We start from the raw sequence: 14,711 nt of genomic DNA, 5'->3' as shown, positions 1-14,711 counted from the left end.
TAAGAAATGGAGTTCTTATCGCGGAAATCCGAGCATCCTGCTGCTGCTGCTGCTGGATTTTTTCCTTGCGCTTCGTTTGCGTCGGTTATCTTATCGTACGTTGCAATCTAACGTTCGGCGTAGAGACGAGAACGTACCGCGGGTGCAAAAGGGAACAAAAAAGATAAATAAACAAACACTCTTTTTTTTTGTTCGCCCGGCACGAAGGATAAATAAAAATCGAATCCAATTCAAAAGAAATCGAGCGATGTTTCGAACTCGAACGGCCGATAGCAATAAAACCAGGAAACGTCTTTATCATTCCCACCGACCGTTTGGCATGGGGATGTTTCAAGTGGTTCCTCCGGTAGATCGTGGGTGCTCGCCCAAGCCATTTAAGATGAATCCAATCGTTGGCTTTTGCTTCTAAATACTCGATGTAGTGCGAAGCTTCTTCCTCAACTCTTCAGTTCACTCTTCCCTCGTGAAGGTACCTTGAGGAACGCCGGCGGTGTGGCTTTTTGTTCTGCACATCACTTCAACTGACAAGGCGCCTCCATGAAGGTTCACCCCGTTTTGTTGCCGGATACGGGATGTAACGCTCAACAAAACAACCCTCGGTACCATTTGTACCGATCAGAATAATTAGTGGTTGTAATTCATCAATCTTTTGCGCTCGTCCATCTACGGCCATCGGATGTGGGTGACCGCAGCGCCGCAGTTTTACCGAGCACTCGCAGGGGTTTGGACTCGCCGAACACAAATCGTTGTCAAGATCCCGGGCAACCCTCATTTGTTTCGTGTACGGATTAGGGAACCAGGGGGCAGGGGTACGATTTCTGTGATGAGGATATATTTTTAATTAATCTAAAACTTCTGACAATTCTCGATTTCGGGCTTTCCGGGGGGGGAAGGATTTCGTTTACTTTCGGATTATTTTATTTGTCTAGGTACAAAGGCAAAAGGGTTCGGTACGAGTTTTTTCCAACCTCATTTTTTTCTGAAAGAGAAAAACGAAGTTGGTAAAAACAACTTAAACCCCCCCCCCCCTTTCCCCCAGATCGATCGGTGCGAAATGGATCTGTAATCAGTGCGATGAAGTTGGGATGTAGAAAAAAAAAACGGAAACATGAACAGCCCGGAGCACCAAGCGCTCGGTGACAATCCGTTTACGGAGGCCGTTTTGCCGACTCGTTAGAGCGTAAGGATGGCAGCAGAAATCCTCGATCGACAATGAATAATTACCACCGATTACCGGACCAGGAAAGCCCTGGCTGGGCAAAGGATTATCCCGGGACGACTGACGGATGGAGGACACTGTGTGTGTGTGTGTGTGTTGGGAGTTTTTCCCCCGATCCAAGGGATTAGCGGGGAGTCGTTTGTGGAAAGAATATAAATTAGGATTATAAATAGTACAGTTTTGGGTTAGGGAAGCGATGGTTAGCGGGTTGTGGTTCCGTTTCCGGGCATTGGATGTTAAGATTTTGTGGTGGTTGAGAAGTGTGATAAAGTTGTGAGGTGTAATGATTATTGCAATGGTAAAAGAATTTCTCCGCGCTGCTTGTTGACGGTCAAAAAGCAGTCGAGTTTTTTTTTTGTAAAAAAATGTGGTAAAAGATTTGTAAAAATAATTTAAAATAAGTGCTGTATTAAGTGTATTTAATGTCCTTTTTGTGGCGGTTTATTCCTATGTATTTTGTAAGCATTATTTAATCTTCAACACATACTATTATTTCTTTTTCTTTATAAAAATTATTGACAACTAGAATTCAATGTCAAAATGTTGTGATCATTAGTGGTTGTCATGATGGTTCCGTGTATTTCCGGTAGAGGGCTCTGATGGAGATAAGAGCTAAATAGATTCCGAAAAATCGCGAATGGCTTCTTTCTGGGAGTCTTGTCGTACAAAGTGGTAACATAGAAACATCAAAGGCGATATAGGAGCTGGAGTGCCTTTTTATTGAAAATAATCCATCTTCTTGTCGACTGATTTACTCGTGCCTCACTGGCAAGTGTCTAGACTCTAATATAATAAAATAAAAATTATTAGTAACGTAAAACTGGTTCTCTCTTGGCTTTGATGATCAGTCTGGCGATCATACAGGTGATCAGAATACTTGGAAAAGTTCTTCCAGTTCAGGTTTGCCGAAAAACATATATCCTATGGTGATTCGAGAGTCCTAGCAGTTCGACGTCACGTTAACCGAGAGCAAGTTATATTTCCTGAGTCCCAGTGTTTTGCCTAGAAATGAGAGAATTCTAGTGTGGATTTTGTTTGATAATGCAAAACTTACTTAGAATTTTTTTTCAGCGTGTGTGGGATAACCTAACGAATGGATCCAGAGAACGACTAGCACCTCTGAAGTATTGAACACCATTACTAGACTTCTGGTTGTCCTGGATATGATATTAATAATTATAATATTATTGCAGAATTGAGCGGATGTTGTACACGGTAAGTCGACTCTAGTCACAATAATTAAAAATTGACTGATGATCTACAAATTTATTGCTCAAGAATATAGCTGATTGTAGGCGCCAACCTAGATGGCCATTGGTGGTCTAAATGAATTGGTATTTCACATATAACTTCATCTTCTTCTTTGGCACTATAACCTCGTAAGGTCTCGGCCTGCCCTTTCTGGCTTTCTGTGACATGGTTTACCCGTAGTTGGATAGTCAGTCCGACGTACGGGGAGGCGATCTGAATGGGATTTGAACCCCGGTCCTGCCGTGTGAATTCCAGATATAACCGACATGATGTTAAAGACGTGTAGATCGCATGGACATAGTTCGAGCGTTCATTTTGGTTTTCAAAACTAATTCACCATTTTAGTTTAAGTGGCTCTTTGCTGCGAAAAGTTTGACGACCACTGACCTGAGTCTATTGTTAGAGGCAGGCTATTAACATTTTCCGAGAGCAAATTAGTTTGAAATACAACAGCCGTGAATCGCTGTTTTGTTTCGCGGAACCGCACGAGATTTACCTAACCTTAGGGTTGAAAAAACATTCTCTAAGCATTCCAGTATCCGTTTTATATGGAATTATATGGCACAGAAAGTATCTAACGTAACTGTTTATGAGGATTTTCCCTCGCTAACGAACCAAGCTCGAGAGAGAGAGAGAGATTAATTTAAAAGCCTTATCCTTTTCCGGCAAACAACATCTGTTCAACCGATGCGGTGTTTCGCATTTGATTCGCATCGATGCTGGCAACTGCCAGATTGTGATTGAGAGGCAAGTTTGTTAGCCGTAATACTACGATGTGTCACGTTCTCCACCGGCAGCCAGTAAATCCGGCACACCTTCCGCCACACGAATGTACGGAGCGAGAATAAGAAATGTTTCCATACAATCGCAGTGCTGCTACCACATTTAGTTGCACCTGATCGCACCTGCAACCAGCATGCACTCTAAATAAAGAATAAATGCACGCAAGAGTGGAAATCTTCTTATCAGCATGTGGCGAAATGTGTCACTTAAATCTATTCAATTACGATCTCCAAAGTGTATCACACAGTACACGTGTCCCGGTGTGTATGCATGCCTTCCATTCGAGCTCGAGGCAGGCGATGAAAAGTTTCCTAGCACCAACGCCCTAGCAACGACGCGGCGCCCGTCGTTCGCGCGGTCCAAAAGGATGCGAAAGATTTCGGAGCGGTTTAAGGCGTATAAAGGCGAATAACAAAATGATGTCGCCTGCAATACACACTGGCCCGGGTTTTGCCAGTGAAGCAGAATCCATTGAATGGAATATATAAATCTTCCAATTTACAATGCAATTTTCCCATCGCCTTTTCCCGACCCATCCCAGCAAGCTGCCACCTTACCTTTCCCTGTCTTTAACGATGCAATTGTGTCGGTGTGTGTGTGTGTGCGGCTGCATTTCCGGACCAGTATTGTCGAGCTTGAAAGAGTATGGGTAGACGATGGGGCCTACTCCTCGTCAGTCGCTTGAGAAACGAGATAAACTATGCACACATTTCCACCCTTTTCCCACAATTTTCGTATCGCTACCGAGAAGGGGAGGAGGGGAAGTAAGGGAGGGGAGAGTGAGAGGAAAAGTGAAAGAACAGATAAGAGATGCTACGGACCTGTTTGGCAGGCAGAAACTTGGAGCCTGTTCCTAGATGGCGCTGCACAACCACTGTGAAAGCACATTCACACATGAATTAGAGCCCACCGCATTACCACAATTGTATTTTCCGCTACGCCAGGAAAAGTACCGGAAGCGAAGGATGCAACCCATTTCCACCCGCCCCGTTCCGGTCCTCCAACCCCAGATTTTGTCGTGATAATCGACACGGTTTCTCGTTCCGTGCGCTCCTCGGTAGCATTATTCTACCCGGTTGGTTGTCGGGCGATCGAAAGGGGGAACGAAGACGTATCGGGGTACGGCAAGTGGGCCAACACTTTCGCCAGCATCCGTGCACACGGCCGTGTGCACAAATTTGAAAATGGTCTCCGTTCGGCACAAGGCTGTCAAAAGACTTTCTCACACCCGGGCAGTCGGCCCGTGTGCCGCCGAATGTACACCTCATTAAACTTTGGCTGAAATTCATTTTAACTTCTGCACTTTTACAATGAACGGCAGTCCGCACGTTCGGCACAAGCGTACCGGGAAAAGGGCTCGAGTGCCGCTCTATGCGCTACGAGCGGTTCCCGGGCTTGTATCTCTTGCCGGAAAAATGTTATCGTACGGCCGCGTACGCAAACGGCGTGGCCTCACAATGCAACCCCGTGTCTCTCACACGCAGCCCCCACGGAAGGGTGGGGGGAAAAGTTTTTGTTTTATAGCACTTTCGGGAAGTCGCGGACACTGTGGCTCGATCTTACTATCCGACCGTGGTTTCGGCGTGGCGTTTTCCTTGGACCGTGTTGTCGTTAATATCCTACCACACCGATGATTTATGGCACTGCGGTTGTACTGAAGCTTTTTTAGCTCTGTTCACTCAAAAATTGTCACCCCAATTTGGGGAGGATGGTCCCAAGACTTGGCTTGGGACCCACCAAAAAGGACAATGCTTTGTGCTGCAACCGACCGCATTCGCATTGTAAAGTGTAGTGAAACGCAGGTGGAAGATAAGAAATTGATGAAGCAGGTGACCTCTTTGGAATTCGTCTTACCCTCCTCCACCCCCTTTTCCCACCACCCTTTTCTTTATATGTTTTGGAGATGAGTTTTTCTCAAAAAGAAAAAAGCTCCAAACGAAACGATATACAATGCGGCGGTGCACTTTATAAAGCTTTTCGAGTTGGAGGAAAAACTTTTGTGCTAAACTATTTGCAAAGAGTTTTTCGCTTTTTTTCCCGTGCCCTGTCTCGTACCACCCTGTCACCGTCAACTGTCGGCTTGGTGCATTTTCCAGATAAATGCCTTTCGTGCGATTGAGATTGGGGAAAGGGAAACTTTTCTAAAATAAATTTTTCTACTGCCGCTTCTGATTCGGACACACTCGCGTTCCCCCCGCAGAAAGTGTTCGGATTCAATTTGAAATTATGTTCATCAACTTCGGTTTGATATCCTCCCTCTCTCTCTGCTGATTGGGATTTCGGGAGTGCATGCATCATTGTGCGATAACCGAATGTGAGCAACTTTTCACTATTTTCACATGGCACAACAACAAACCGTACACACCAGTATGGAAATTGGATCGTAGAAGCTTTGGTGCAGGCTAGTTTTCGAATAGCTAGGTACCCTCTTTGTAGATTTGTTTTGCGAATGTCACAAATAAAGCTACGATTAGTGTGTCCCGACGGACGGCTAGCGATTTAGCGTTGGAAAAAGGAAAGGCAGAAAACGAAATTGATTTGCAACAACTTTCTGGCTAGAATTTGTTGTTTTTGTTGAAACTTGTTTGTTACTCACACGAGCGAAACTTGTTGGAGACTGAAGGACAAAGCATTATGTAGAAGATTAGCTAGGGAAACTAGAACTAGAATAAAACAAGAATACTGCTTGCAGCACGCGAAAGCGCCTGAAAGTATGCAATATTGGAATAAAAGTGTTAGTCACTCATGTTGATCGTTCAACTGTTCGTGAAAAAATCAAAAGCTGGACAATAATGATTGTTTTTTTTACTCATGTCTTTATTCACCTTTCGTTTGACCAATGACAAAAAAACCGGATTGAAAATCGCATGCTGAATGATCGAAATGGACAAGAGTGCAGAAAGTTCGATTAGCATAAGTCAAACGAAAATCTGAATTGTTACATTTGCTACGAATATAGTTGAAAATGGATAGAAAATTCAATTTCAAATGATTGTAAAAGCTTAAGAAATTGTTTGGGATTTTTTTTATCATAGCAGCCACTCTAGAGTATCAGAAATAAAGAGTTATTCAATTTAAAAGCGACAGGACTGTTATTCTTGCAGAATTCTCCATTCAAGGAACAATGGTCCGATAATAGCTATAAATATGCGGGGAAAAAAAGCCCGAGAATGGGAAAAAATACTATGCCGGGAAGTTTTCAACGGAAATGATTTGATTCGATGGAGATTTGTTAAACAAATTATACCAAATTATATCTGATTTTTCTTCGGTTTGGATTTTCATTTAGCTTTCTAAATCGGACTATCAGCACTCTTTTCTTTCAAGACTGTTTAGAATATTTTCATGGATAGGAAAGGTTAAGAGTTGGCCATATTTTGCATGTACAGACAAAAAGAAAGGAGAAAAAAGGGCCCTCAAAGGCTTCTTGGATATCAGAATCGAGCATATTTTAATGTATTCCTGGCAAATTTGTATGCCATCCTAAGTTAGTCTATTTTTAAATGCAAACGTTAAAGCACAACTCAAACCAGCTTAGTGTTTGTCATGTTGATGACCCACTGCTCAGGTAAAAACCTAATCGTTACACTAAACGACAGCTGTACAGCATAATCTACGATGCGGATAATTTTGTTGGCCCACACTAGTAAGCGGAGTCTTTAATTTTAATCCTTCCACAACCCGAACGCAGCGATACACCCGGCTGCAAGCAAAGTGCAGTTTTAAAACACCAACCAACCGGGGAGCGAAATAACAACACCAACAAAAAACACATACTAATTCGCAGTTAGTTCTTCTCGCATTTACGCTCAGGCAAATCAAATCTATTTTCGTAATTGGATTGCAATTTACGATGTCTAATCTTGTTTTGCATGCATAATTTCAGGCGCATTACCGCTGCAATCGGTCGCCGTGCCGTGACGACGCTGACGACGACAGTTGGAGCCCCGGGTACTGCGCGCGCCACGAACTGCCACGGCTGCGATTGCAGTCGCTCAATCGTTGCTGCACTCTTTACATGAGCATCAGGATAAAATCGAGCACTCGAACCATCCATATCCGCCCCACGCCGGGAGTCGTCGGGATGGCGCCCGTCGACAAGGAAGCTACGGCACGCAGCCATACGATAAGCACTCCACTCAAGATCGCCCACCGGATGATCCAGGAATGTGAGTGTGTGCAGTTACCCTGAGCCAGGGAAAGGAAATTGTTTCCCGACAGGATAATAAACCGGAGACGAACCATGGGAGGCTATGGGTCCCAGACCTTCGCTTGCCTTCTGTGCTGCCAATCGACGACGACGACGGGCTTCCGTGTCTTCCTGTGGCAAACCAGTGGCAAACCGGTGGCGGCCCTCAAATGAAGCCATCAAAGCAGCCCCCCGGTACAAGAAAGCAGCCCACCGACGGGCGAAAAGATGGCCACGAACCACGTGGCAGAAACCAAAAAATTGCTGCCATTTAATTTAAATTAGATTATGAAACTTATTTTCAGCCCTTCATCGGAAGTGCTCCTCCCTAGATAGTGTGTCCTTATGTGCGATGTTGTTTCTTGTGCCACGGCTTTTTGCAAGCTAGTTTTAATTTCGTTATGCTTCTATGCGCCGAAACCACATGCGATCGTCGTCTCTCGGGCCATTCCCTCCGGGCCTTTGGCAGAACCATTTCCACAGCCGGTTAGTCACCGACGGAGGGCTACGACTTTAGCGTGGCAACTTTGCCTGTGTGTGTGTGTGTGTGTGTGTGTGTGTGTTTTGTGCACACCGAACATACAGAAGCAACTGCCGGCTAAACACAAACTTTCCCGATCCCCCCACTGTACCGTGTCCGACCACCCCAACCGGTGGGATGGGGTTTTTGGTGCAGCCATCAGCAACATCGCACCTTTCACTTGTTTTCGTGATTATCAACTTTTATGCTACATTGCAAACTGTACCTACCCAGCACCAACTACCTCCGCTGCTGGCCATCCTGCGTGTTCTGCTGAAAAGTGTGAAACGTCTCGGGGTTTACCTATGTCCTAGCTTTTACGTGTGTTGTTTCGTCGGAGCGAGACAAGTTTTACCGGAGCACTCGCAGCAAATTAACCTCCGGCGGTACTGACGATGCCGCTTGCTGCGAGACTTGCGTACAGATAAAGTTTTTAAATGGTATTTTAATTTTCTTACCCCGCACGCTTGCATTCACCTTTCCCAACGTCCATTCTCCATTAAGCTTCCAGGGTGTAAGCGATTGGCTTTGCCGCACAGGAAGCAATGGGAACCCGGGACTAGCACCGGTGTTTGCGCTATTTGTATGGATCATTTATTGTGCTTTTACTCTTTTGCTATTATTTTAACCAATTAAAGCATGTTTTACGATGCTGAAGTGTGGTTGGAATAGGTGGTTTATTGATGGGAATTTTAAATAAGGCGCATGAGATCGATGCGAGTTGGTTGGGTTGATCTTATCGAGAGAGTTATTTGGGGAGTTTGTGGTATATATACAATTATTTTTAAAGTTTTGAATCATAGTTTTTATAAATTTTAGTATCGAGTTAAAATACGAGTTAAATACGACTAGTAAATAAAAAAATATTTTTAATTTCTCTTCTTCAAGTTGGGCTGTGCGTTGAATACGCCTAAAAGTATGCACTTGTATGTATGTGCACTTTAACAGTTTCTCTAGTTTTCCATACAGTTTCCTATAGTGAAGTAAAAGGAAATTCAATGTGAATTGGCTAACATTAATCAAGACTGCCGGAACTCTCTCTCTAATCATTTGAAGGGGCGTATGTCAAAGTGTAGAAAAAAAATTAACCCCATTCCCCCTAACCCCATACAACCCCGATTGCATACTTTCAAGAGTACCGACCCTCATAAACACTCTCGGCGAGCAATTAGATTTTAGCCGAAAAAAAAACACAAAAAAGCGAGAACCAGGTTTCCTGGTGAACCGTTTCAGCCATTCAAATCTGTCATTCGTAGTTATTTCCGATTGCACTTGCACTGCACTAAAACTGTGCAATTCCAAAATGGATTTATTTTTGTCATTGTCGAACCAAAAAAAAAGGTACGTGCGAAGGTTGCGTTGTCACACGGAAACCACCACGCAGCGTTGCGTATCTATTCAGTTGCAACATTTTCTAGTTACTGTTCTAGGCAACGAGGGCAGAACAAAAAAAAAGCCTCGAAACTTCTCCTCAATGCAATTCACCGATCTATCACCAACCTCAAAACACTCTCTCCACAGGAAGTAAATTCGAAGTAAAGCCTGTGCACCGACAAGCACCGACCGAATCGTGCCCCATCTCCAACGACGTACAATCTGTGCCCCATAAGCAAAAACCAAAAGGAAGGACGCACGGTAAACTCAATAGCACGTAACGATCACACGCGGTTTACAATTGTCGACTTAGCATCGCGTTTGGGGCGATAATGGTCGGTGGACCACCCCCGTGGAAACCGGTGTGTCGTTCCGGAGTCCGACGGAGTCCAGCGTTGGCCATTTAGGATTCAATTAAAATTAAAATAATTGAAAATCACGAAGGCCGGTTTGCCGGGCCGGGCCGTGTTTTAGGTGCTTCGGCTAAGCCTACCGACATCGGCGGGCAGTAGTGTTTTCCGATTGCGATTTTCGCGACCCCTCTTTTGTGGAACAGTTGTGCACTTTTGGTTTGTGGGACATTTTCTGCATTCCTGCACTGGTGTTGCTGGACGTGTCGACGGCACGGAGTTTTTGTCGCGGCCCGTACATCCGTCTGTTAGAGGGTTCTGGTTCCTTGTTCGATTGCCGTGCGTTTGGCCCAGGGACGACTTCCACCGGTGGCGCTGCCTGCACGTCGATCGATTTATGTCGAATAGTTTTTCGGCTCGTAACGTGCCTGTGTGTGTGTGTGTGTGTCGGAGGTTTAGCTTTCTGTTTCACGAGCGATTCCCGTATCCCGTACGCAGCTGTTGTCACATCGATAGAAAATAAATTTAACACTTCAATAAGTCCAATTAAAATAATTTTCAATCAATGCAGTGCTGCTGGAAAGGAACACCCCGGGTACGAACGCAACAAACGTGGTGCTGCTGCTGCTGCTGTGGTTGTCGCACCGGAAATGTGTGGTTGCACCCTCGGTGTGCTCGTACGGCTGGGGCAAAAAGGCTGCCGCCCGACATTAGCATCGGGACAACGTGTGCATTGTCTAGCGAATGGCCATTTGCCGTGCACATCGTTTTGCACATGTGGCAGACGACACCGTACGCCGCCCCTTACATGTGACATGCTGCAAACATCGGCACCGTCATCATCATCATCGTCATCTTGCGTGAGCATTAGGCAGCAAACATGAGCAAGAAGCAATGCTCGGCGATTTTGCACTCGGAAAAGCCGTGCAACGATTTATGAATCGGCACTGAACCACGCACACGGGACGCGTTTCGTTTAATTAGAGAAATCAAAAAGTTCGACATCCGCGTTGACAGACACCGGGAGGTGCCAGTTTGGCCGGGTTCTGGGTCGTGCAAAATGCAGCTCGGCTTGTGCTGGTCGGCCCGGACGGACCATATCAGCACATCAAACCACCGAGAACGGAATCGGACAAACGGAGTTCCCCAAACGGGTAAAGCCGATGTCCTTGCTCTCTTATGATGGTTGGTTGGTTGGAATGGGTTTTGCTTCTTTTGCAAAACAGCGACCTGGCGTTACGTTTTAATAACGATGCTCAAACGCATCGTTGAGACAGAGGAAGGCAGTGAAAGGCGACTGGATGCATCGACCGACTCCTTATTAAGACGGTTCGCACTACGATGCCCAAAAAAGCTCTTATTTTTCCTACCACTGTTCGAGTGAAATGTCTGTTTAACCCTATGGTGCTTGTGGTGGAAGCGTATTGCTTCTGATGTTGCCGGCCGAAAAGGTACGACGGGTATCGTCGTTTCGAAAATCGTTTTGGGCCGGTACGCATCTGCATGTGGGTGCAGAATAAAATATGTAGGTGAACAACATTATGGAATTCACTTTATGGAATGGTTCGGTACGAAGCAAGGATCCTCGTCTAGTAAGTCAATGTGAAAGGATGCAATGTGAAATTTATTTGCTCGCTCGACTGATTATAATACCACATGTTTTTTTGTTGTTGTCATCATTGCAACATGGAACTAACGTTGGAAAATAGTTTGTTATGAACCTCTTAGCGATGGGCACAGTGGGCGTTTTTGATCAAATGTCCGAATGAAATTTTTTTTTATATTTATCTTTCTTGTAAAGGTGTATTTTTATCAGTTTTATGGAATGTAAATTGATATTAATAGTGCCGCTTGTCGGGAAAATACAGTGCGTAACAAATAAGACTGTTACCTCAATCTTTGAGGATTGTACTACCTCAACTCAACTCAACTTCTTAGTTTCAATTTCTGGTTTCAAAAAATATGTTTACTTCGAATTTTTATGTTTTTTAATCCCGCATAATGCCCAATGTTCAGTGTCCATTGGAAGCTCTTTTCATGAAAGGTGTGTAAACTTCTTTTTACATTTTCTATATGTAAATTTTCTGTGAAAACCCGAGAATAGTTTAGAGTGGTTATAGAATGTCCTCCATACTGCTATTTGTAATAGCTGGCCGTCAACGCCAAACAAAATGTTCCAAACCATCGCTACGATGAAAGCTTTTACTCGTGCAAATTGCATAAATTTAGGCGTCGCTGGTTTTCAAATTAATGGCATGCTTTGATCGATGTATAAATAAAATTTAAGTGTTAAATATTCAAACACCATCAATTATCGTTTTCATTAGACCTTATCATCCCTTTATCGCAAAAAATTATCATTTTTTCTACACAGCCAAAAAAAAATCATCATAATAAAATTAATATGTGTGTCGAGGGCAACTATTAATTGAAGCTCTCCGGTTCACGAACACACTTTCCTTCCTTCCACACTACCAATGGCACTACAAAAATCGACTAGCTAAAGTGGGAGGAGGGTGACTAGAGGCTTGAGTCACGAATGTTGACTGTTAACAGCATCCCATCCTTAACCGGTGCTTGCGTTTTGATGAATCGAACTCGGCGCTCACTAATTGACTTTCGAGCGCCGATCCGCCTCGAGCTGCGCGTGGAAGCTAATTACCCACGAGAGGCTCCTTAAGCGACCGGTGAGCTTTTTTTTCCCCCTGCAAACGGAAGGAAAACACCAGCATCCTTCTTGCCGAGGCCAAACGGAAAGGAAGCTTGGGTTTTCTGCAAGCGAGCTGAACGATGTGGAAGCCGTGCTGTGCTACCGTCACCGGCAACAAACGAGCAGTGCGAATGATGGAATGAATTTTTAATCAACCATTAACCACAACAACTAATGGCGTCGGATGCAGAAATTGAAATACCATCCCATTTCAGCTCATGTCATCGTGGTGCTCGAGGTGTGGTGGATTTTCCTTCTCTAGCCTCGCCTCAAGTGGGTTCTCAGCGCTTGATCCGAATGCTTCGGGTGGCTTGGTCCAGAAAGAGTAGCCGGGGGAACAGGGTTGTCTTGGAGCGGGGAGTCCCACCCATAGAGCAGTTAAGTTATTGAGCCCTTTCGGTGTACCCGGGGAGGGGTTAGGCGGCAAGTAGAGAAAATGGAAAAACGTTGAAATGGATCATAATTCCCGAATTCAATTACGTATCTGCCGAAGACTTGAAAGGAATGATTGGATTGGATTGGATCGGTCTTTTGAGTTTTTTTTTCTCTCACTCTCGGTTGTTGTTGCTGCTGCTTCGCAACTTCTGATCGCACTCTGCCGCTTGTGGGCGATAGATTTGCTTAGAAAGCGACATTGCCTTGGCCAGGCAAAAAATGGATTGGAAAACCTTCTAGAATAAATGATTGCATCTGTTCAAACAAACTTGCACCTGACGGATGCGTCGAACGGATTCCGGCAGCCCGAAATTTCATCGTGCACCACACGCTCAAGCGTACGTACGCCTGATTATGATGAGTTCCATTTCGGAGTTCCGGAGGTGGTGAGGCAAACAAAAAAAAAAAAAAAAAACGGTAAATAGTTATTGAAGCTGGGAGGTTCTGTTGCGGCATTCGATTTCCTCGTTGCCATCGGGGCAAGACAAGTCGAAACTTTAAACGCGCGGAACAGCTTTCCGTCTGTAGTGAAATATATTTCTGTATGTGTGTGAGGTTTTTCTTTTTCGCTCAACTGACATTCGAGTCTGATGAGTGCCTGCTAGTGGAGTCAATTTTCTTTGATGCTCTAAGCTCGATGTGTGCAGTGTGCGTGTTTCATCTCTTAAGAAAAGCCGGCAGTAACTTTTCCTGCCCCTAGACGAGTAGCGATTCGTGTTCGTTGCCCGTACGGGAATACTTATCTCATTTTACCTGGATTGAGGTAATCGGTTTGAGTTGTACACCCGGAAAGGATGGATGTCTTTTGTACTGGGTTCGGAATTCCATTCTTCAAGGGGGCATGGTAGGAGCAGTAAGTGCAATGGTACAAGGCAAAGACGATGTACAAACACTACTTGCCTTATGCTCGACTAGCAAGCGCCCAGCCCAGCAACCACTTCCGGCGATTGGGGTGCCCGGACGATGAGGGCGTAGGATTACGGGGCAGTTGCACTATATGCGGTAGCTGATCGATCTACGTTCGCAGCGGAACGAGCAGTGGGCAAACGGAAGAGAGATATATTCCATTGTTTGCTTTTAGTCGGTGCCAATCTTAAGTTTTGAACTTTATCCGAAATCGAATCAATATTGAATGAAGAAGCGGAGTTGCAAACGGATACGGAACACGGTGTTTCCCTCCTCCCCCCGTTCCTTCGGGCAAAGGCAGGATCGAAGTTGTTTGCACAAACATTGGCTTTCGTGCCAACGGATCCACCGGGTGCGGGATGCAGCCACGGGATGGTTTTGCAATCCGCCCCGGGAAAGGAAATATGATCCACCAGGTTCATTGTAAGTTTTCGAATTTCATGCTGTGAGTCAGTCGGGATCGGTCAAGCTAGAGAGCTGTCAGTACACGGAATAGTCACTGCTGTAGGGCAAGCCGGTTGACTGCTAGACAGAGCGCAGTGGATTATGAGAGATTTGATGCAGAAAGTATTCAAATGTGAAAGTGAACCTTGCACTTCATTAAGAACGGCTTCGTTAACATTTACAAAGGGGTTGCCTCCTGGACTACAATTGGAATACGAGACATCGAAGGGAGGGATGGTTCGCAAGTTGTGATTATTATGTTGTGTGTTTTGGGATTTAATAATAACAAAACTTTAAGTCACCTCTCGCAGGGTTACATGCTCAAGGCGCCGAAAGGTATGCAATCGGTATGACGCATAGATCGATTTCGTTTCGAGTGCATATTCTTTAATAGCAATATCTTGTACAGGTTTCCAAGATTTTGTTTTGTTTTGACGCTTAAAGTTACTATAAGTATAAAGTCTATAATGTCACTGTAAGTAATTTCTACCAACGTAACAGTCATACATAACATAACATAACAGTCAAAT

The sequence above is a fragment of the Anopheles stephensi genome, chromosome 2 (assembly GCF_013141755.1).
Source record: "Anopheles stephensi strain Indian chromosome 2, UCI_ANSTEP_V1.0, whole genome shotgun sequence".
Taxonomy (NCBI): Eukaryota; Metazoa; Arthropoda; class Insecta; order Diptera; family Culicidae; genus Anopheles; species Anopheles stephensi.
The sequence above is the reverse complement of the archived record's forward strand: the minus strand, read 5'-3'. Positions refer to the sequence as shown.